Source organism: Callorhinus ursinus, unplaced genomic scaffold (genome assembly GCF_003265705.2).
Source record: "Callorhinus ursinus isolate GAN/ISIS: 27379988/994484 unplaced genomic scaffold, GSC_fseal_2.0 scaffold9, whole genome shotgun sequence".
NCBI classification, from domain to species: Eukaryota; Metazoa; Chordata; class Mammalia; order Carnivora; family Otariidae; genus Callorhinus; species Callorhinus ursinus.
Window position 1 is genome coordinate 35,418,000 of NW_027397071.1, and position 6,783 is coordinate 35,424,782.

The 6,783-nt window shown below is 31.8% G+C and overlaps 1 pseudogene; it reads right to left on the bottom strand.

The window, feature by feature from the left end:
• Positions 1–910: 910 nt before the first annotated feature.
• LOC112824155 (U2 spliceosomal RNA) lies at positions 911–1,067 on the bottom strand (annotated as a pseudogene).
• Between the last annotated feature and the right edge of the window lie 5,716 nt (positions 1,068–6,783).

The window sequence follows — 6,783 nt, forward strand, 5'->3', positions numbered from 1 at the left end:
TTATAATTAAATTATTAATTAGTGTTTTTCTGCTTTATTATATTGTAGACTGTTTTAGCTCAGAACTTCTAACCTTTTTGTTTACTTTGGTGGGCCCAATCCTCAAGAGAACATTTGGCAAATAGATTTTGAAAGGCTGAAAGGAAGTTTTACAGCTTATTAAGGACTAGTTGTATTAGTACAAAATGAAATTTAGAGGCTGGCCAGCCTTCTATCCAGCAATAGCCAGGTTTTTCATTTCCTAATTATTGCTCAAAAGTAGAGTTTTCCCAACCTTCTATAACAGAATGATTCTATTCCCTCATAAAACACTCTTAAACAGAGTTCTATAAATGAATAAATAGATTATTTCTAATATTTTTCTGCACTGGTTATGCTTATAAGATTTATAAATATGGTGAGTATCAAGTATCTTAGTGTTATTTGTTTATATGGAATTAATATTTACATGCTGTGTCACTTTAAATGTATTATAAACAAGGACATTGATTAGCTATCAATATACAATATATGCAAAGGAAAGGAACTTCTGCCAATCAGAATAGTTTTTATTTTGAAAAAAATGTTCAATTCAATGTTTAATGTATTAATAATATGAGATAGAAAGATACATGTCTATTTTTAGTTTTATCTTGAAAACCCAATTACATTAGAAAGTGATTAATTCCATTTGATAGCTAAATAAAAAAAATCATTGCAGGTAAACTGATTTATTCTCATAAGCACTGTTAGCATTATTCATTTCAGTTACAGACACTGTATTTTCTCATCTGTACAAAGGGGTGCTTTCATTAATGAGCCCTAGTTTCTTGCCTGGTCTACCAATCTATGATACTACAAATTTCAGTAAGCTAATTTTATGTTTCATCTACATGCTAAGAAGATCATAACAGAGAAATAACACTCTAGAGAATTGTATTCTTTGGCTGTTTAAAGTTCTCTGTTAACAAAAATGAAGATAAATGATGGAGAAATCAACTCTTACATCTATTCTATGTGGTTAGTAATCAGAAAAAAAAAATCTACATTCTCCACACTTGATCTTAGCCAAAAGGCCGAGAAGCGATACATTAACATTTTGCTAGAAGACTTTCAAATATAGGTTCTCTGTCTTTTTTGAATAGCTTTTATCAAATTTGTTATTTTATGATGGCAAGATCATCCACCATTTTCACTGAGTATCATGAAATCTTATCTCCCTTACCTGAGTGCAGTGAGACACTTCTTCCACTATTGGCCACAAGGAAATTTTTGCAGTGGGGCTTGAGTTATAACAAAGTATAAAAAAGAAACCCTTATATCTTTGTATTAAGTATCTGGAGCACGGGCATGTTCCGGATCTGTTTTGTGAATAGTCCCCATCCTTTCTGCATGAGCTGCAAATGTTAACAAACAAGAGTGGTTTAGAAATCTAGATCTGTGGTGTTATTTGTCATCACACACCCCAAATGTCTTCTATTTTATTTTCATGTATAAAGATAAGTTGATTAGGCCAAGTAATAAACTTCATTCTGTGAAGGTAATAACTCATTGATCTCAAAGAGTGTAGATAATATCAAGTCATGTTTCAAATGATTTTCTTATTATTTCATAAGTTCTGGCCTCAGATTCTTTGTGGTTTGGAGCTGCAATAAATCTTTTTCACATATATTATGAAATCAGAAATGATCTCTTTCCGAAGTCTAGGTAATATATATTCTCTGTGTGTGTGTATTTCAAGTCCTACATATTATATTCTTCCTAACTAAATAGGTGTACTCAAAATTTCCATTTATTTTGGGAAGATAATTTAAATGTTTAGGAAGGGAGCAACTTTGATCATCTTGACATTTTGGTTGTGACACTTTAGAAAAAAATATGGAATTCCAGAATATCTTCAATCCTGGTAATTTTGAAAACTTTCTAAGAAATCTAACAATATAAATTGGCTTTAATTTCTAAAAATCCACTTTGCTTGGTGTTTTTCAAGGTATTTTCTTTAGAAAAACTGAAAACAAATTCAAGAGCATTGTATTGCTAGTATTGCCCTACTTGCTGAATCAAGAAAAGTTAATATCTGCCAATCAGATTGGGATTATTTTTACAGATTTATCCTCTGGAAGTTGTGTTTCTGGACCAAAAAGAGTAGTTAATGTCAAGGGAAGAAAATACTGAAAATTCTATTTAATTTGGTTCTTTCTCAATGACTTAGCACATTCTGATCACATTTCTCCTAGATCATTTCTTATCCCAAATTTACATCGCTCTATTATTCACATAAAGGTGGCCATATGATTATATTTTAATTATTTTATGGTATTATTAATGATGAAAATGTATTAAGTATTAACAACATGTTCCTCAAAATTAAAGCTTATATCAGTTTTGGGAACATGTTGCAATATTTCCTACAATGTTTATGTTATAAACTCTTCATTTATTTCAGATGCAATTACATAATGATCTAATAATGTTAGAGTATATACATTTGTGTGAGCTTACTAATAGCATGATGAGGTCTGTAAAAGGTAAAGAATGTTTGTTTATAATCATGCTATATACTTTTACCCAGGTTATTGATTAAAGTGAAATCAAGAAGTGACAGTAATTTTTTATACAATATACTTCCCGGAATAAGAAAAAAGATGAGTAAATTAGTCTTTCTAACCCCCAGTAAAATTCAAGCAAGATTGATTTCATCTAAAATTTTCAGAGGCAAGATTTTTATAGAAGTTCAATTACAATATTGTCATTTTCTCGTACTGGATATTGTATTTACAAAATGAATATTATGAATATTTCAAATAAAACATAAGCAGTAATATAATTTATATGCAGCATTATGTTTTACTTGCAAAACTGTCAGACACTTCCATTATGGCTATGAAAATATCTGATGAATATACTTTGTATTATTTAAAGTTTGTGGTAAAAATGAATGATGTTTTTTTGATTATTTTAGTGTTAAGATGAATGAATATTAAGCCCAAATTTTTATGCATCAGAGAATCAGGTTTAGAAAAACTCTAGTTCTTATACTAAACTGCTTGTAAAAGAGTAAAATGTTGAGTTTAGATCAAAACATGACTTTGAAGTACACTTTTTTGCACCTATTCAATTATTTTAATCTGAAGAGTTCTAAAAGAAGATAGAATCCAGATTTAACATACTTTCTTTAATTGAACTTTAACTGTTTTATAGTGGGTATCAAGAAAATGAGAATGAAAGCCAGGTTGAAGAATAATGACAATAGTCTTAAACATTTCATAAAGCCCTCATCTTCCTCAGAAGAGTCAAATGCAGGAACATTTCTGCTTAAAAAGAAAGAGGGAAAAGGAGAGAGAGAGAGATGGACAGAAACAAAACCACAAACATTATCTTTTAATTTAATTCAATAAATCTCAATTTGCACTTACTTTGGAGTACCAGAGAATCATATGTCTTTGTCAGACTTCTTGGTAAGGTGATTATTATGTTCATGAAACAATATAAAGAAAAAAAACACCATCCAACTAAGAGTGTAATCAAATGTCAAAAGGATATCAGAGAAGATATTGGTAGGTAGTCAAATCTATCAACCAACACACGCTTATGGAGATTCTACTACATACTAGTTACAGTCCACGTGATCTGTAAGTGTTTCTAATCTCTACGTTGATACTCATGAGGGTCCCATTTTAACCATTCATCTAGGAGATCATTCATTCAGCAAATATTTATTATCAGATACCATGTTATTTAATGTGGATACAATAATGACCAAAAAAAAAAAAAAAAGACACTTTTCTCTGCATGCCCTGAATTCACCTTCTACTGTGGTGACATATACTTATCAATAAGTCACACAAAAGTAAATTTATACTGTGAGAAAGAGATGAGAGGAAGCAATGCATCATGCTATAAGATTGTAAATTAGAAAAGCTAATGTATTTAAGGAGATAGGGAAGGCTTTCTTTAAATATATTATATTGCTTCTTTTTTTAAAATAAAAGTTAATCAAATGAACAAAGTTTAGGAGCTGAGAGAAGCAATCCAAAGAGAGGAATATGTAAAAACTCTTGCAGGAAGAAGGTTGGAACTTCTCCCAATATGGGTAACCAGAAGCCATCTAACCCTATACAGAAGAGGAAAAAAATAACACACTAACTTGTTAGCTAAGGTTGGCAGACCCTTGAGTAGTGTTAGTGGTTAAATCTTTCCCTTTGATGCAACCACATTATGGTGACTTTACCATCCAATGGCTCCAAAGGAAATAAGATTAAAGTTCAAGCTGAGGTCACCAGTGTTGAAAATCACATTTAACACTATTCAGCTACAACTGGCATTGTGATATGGGTTCTCACCATCTAATCGTGTCTGGAAATTGCTAATTAGAAATAACATTCTTAAACTACAGAAGGATTAGGATATTATTAACTATCAATATATTTTCTGCATATTCTTACCAACTAAGCATACTTCTAAATAATTTATTTATGTGAACTTTCATATATAGTTGTATAGTAGAAAAGAGTCATAATTCAAAATTTTATTGAAAGAGTAGCAAATTTTTTTATTGATGTCTCACTTAAAGGATGTTGAAAAAACATTACCAAGATTTCTGCTGGTTGTTGCTTCCTTCTAAGGCTGAGTCCAAAAGCAAGCTCTATGCCAGGCACACTTAGGGAGGGGTCTCAAGGTATATTTTTTTGCATATCCTTGGCATGAGCCAGAATAGGCTCAACTACACTTTTGACATAAATAATCCATTGTCACCAACCAAGTATCCTCTTGAACACAGTAGTTTGGGAGGTTCAGTAACAAGATGCTTCAAGGCAGACTACCATCAATGGTGTCCATTCTATCCAACAAAATTTCACATGCGCCTGTTGTTCCACATGGAAGAGTGCATGCTTCCCCTTACTATACTCTCTATTGGCTCTGCCAGTTTATTTGCTTGTTTGTTTGTTTTGTTACTATCCAAAGTCTAACTGAAACAAATTTATTTACTAAGCCAGTAACAACAGATGAGTGATTATTATAAGTCTCTGAAATCATGAAGGAAGGTGAGATGGTTAGGGTTTTTGTTGTTGTTGTTGTTGTTGTTTGTTTTACTGTGGTAAAATATACATAATGTTAAATTTATTATATTTTCATTTTTAAGTTTTGTGGGCAAGTTGGGTCATTGAGACTTATATGCCATTTTGAACTAGGGAGTGGGGTGGGGCATGAGTCTTCAAAAAGGAAGGGGACAGTTTACAAGACAATAAGAAAAACAGGCTTTATTCTTTCTTTCTTAAATTTCACTATGTGTTCTAAGGATTAGTGTATTAAAAGCCAAATTTAATTTCTCTTCAAAGTTTCCATAATGTGTTAAGTTGGAAAGCTATCACCATGGACAGCAAGACTGAACACAGGAAAATGGATACCCCTACTTCTCTCTCTTTCCCCATTTTCTCCACTTCTCTGTAACAAGTACACTATAGGTTCTCAGTAAATGTTTGTTGGATAAATTAACAAATGAATGGATGATCTAAAAAAAAACTTCCAAATTTTTAAATAAATATTTATGAAGGTGGAAAAAAAAGAAAAAAGAAAACAGATGTTTAGGAATTAGATCATACAAATAGGTCATACAGATAAAAGTTATGTCTGGTAATAAGTGTCTCTTAGTGTTGGCCCCCCCATCTAAATTATTTTAGGCAGTTAAGGAGAGGTAAAATTTTTCTTGAGTCTGCTGGGTCTTGATGGCTTTCAGCTCAAAATAATCCACATGTCAAAGTACTATATTATGGGGTCAAGTGTTCTGCTCCCGTTTACCTGAAGGTAAGTAGGTACTAAAACACACACACACACACACACACACACACACACACACACACAAACAGTGCTGTGGTTATGTCAAAGGAATGGAGGAGCCAAATAATAGAACTCCTAATTGTTCAGCCTAAAGCTGAACAATTTGATCAACGAAATAAAGTAGTAGTAGATTATAATCCAAAGTATAAACTGTGTAGGAAAGTCCCTTGGTAATACAGGTTAATTTAACATTGACATTGATAGTTATGTTGATAGTATGTACACTAGTTGTCACCACAACAGAATAGGAAAAAAACAAAAAACAAAAAACAAAAGCACAGGCAATTTCATCATGATGAAAATGACAGTTTATTTTTGGGATCTTCTTGCCAAAAACATACAATTCCTGTCTAATCATGCAGGAAACATAAGGCAAATCCCCATTGAGGGACATTTTACAAAGAACAAACCGATAAAATGACTAGTACTCAAAACTGTCAAGGTCGTTAAAAACAAGAAGTCTGAGAAAGTGTTACAGCCAAGAAGACGCTTAGGAGACATAGTGATTAATTTAATGTATTCTGGGTGGGATCCTGGGACAGAAAAAGAATGTTACATAAGAACTAGAAAGAGGATTTTGGTTAATAATGATGTTTTATTAATTGTCACAAATGCATCATACTAATATAATATGTTAATGATATAGGAAACTGGGTGTTGGGGTATATAGGAATTCTCTATACTGTTTCCACAATTTTACTGTAAACCTAAAACTGGTCTAAAATTTTAAAAACCCACTATTTTAATAAGATTCTATATAAATACCACCTTATGTAAGTTTCCTCCTATAAAGGTCAATATAACACTGTGACTGAATCACCACTGCAAATATTTGAGTAGTAAACAGCCCAGAAGTCCTCAGGTTGCAGTCTTTATACATTTTCAAGCAATAGCCTCATTTAAAAAATAAACCTAAAACACTCATTTACATGATTTCGTTGGTAAATCAAAGCATTCAAATCCCCC